We start from the raw sequence: 495 nt of genomic DNA, 5'->3' as shown, positions 1-495 counted from the left end.
TCAATTTATAATTCTTTTGTCGAAGTGGCAATTTGCCTACCAAGCCTCCATACCATGCAGTGAATTGAAAGGAATTCTTGCTTTAAAATGAGGCTTGGTAGGCTAATTTGCACGTGGACAAAAGAATTATAAATGTGACCGCCATTTATGTATAAGGTCTATTGTTTTAACGAAAACGCTGGTCAGCAACCTGGTTCTGGTCATTGCTGTCTAAGATCTTCCAACAGAGCACGCGCCATAAAGAAATAATACTGCCCTCGGCGGCCATCTTGAGAATTGGTTTCACCGTGAGCTAAGGAACGAGGCCTTAACTCGGGTTTTGCATTTACAGGGGAATTAACCCCGTTAACACGGTCACTGAATGGGCCTAAACAAATTGCCCGTATTAACGGAGTGGCCGTATTACAAGGGTAGGATGAAAATCATGATGAAAGGGTCGTAATGACACGTATCGCATTTGCACTTCCAGAACAACTTTTCTCTTTAATAAACAAC

The 495-nt window shown here is 42.0% G+C and overlaps 1 protein-coding gene across 2 annotated transcripts in view; it reads right to left on the bottom strand.

The window, feature by feature from the left end:
- Positions 1-229: 229 nt before the first annotated feature.
- LOC138055240 (uncharacterized) overlaps positions 230-495 on the bottom strand; it is a 5,923-nt gene continuing 5,657 nt past the window's right edge. The window contains exon 2 of one of the 2 annotated variants that reach the window (XM_068901215.1): positions 230-495. This exon is cut by the window's right edge and continues 2,146 nt beyond it. The gene's annotated coding sequence lies outside the window, so the exon portion shown is untranslated. The other variant, XM_068901214.1, reaches the window with a different exon arrangement.

The sequence above is a fragment of the Montipora capricornis genome, chromosome 7, assembly GCF_036669925.1.
Source record: "Montipora capricornis isolate CH-2021 chromosome 7, ASM3666992v2, whole genome shotgun sequence".
NCBI classification, from domain to species: Eukaryota; Metazoa; Cnidaria; class Anthozoa; order Scleractinia; family Acroporidae; genus Montipora; species Montipora capricornis.
This window is presented reverse-complemented; position numbering and strand designations above follow the sequence as displayed.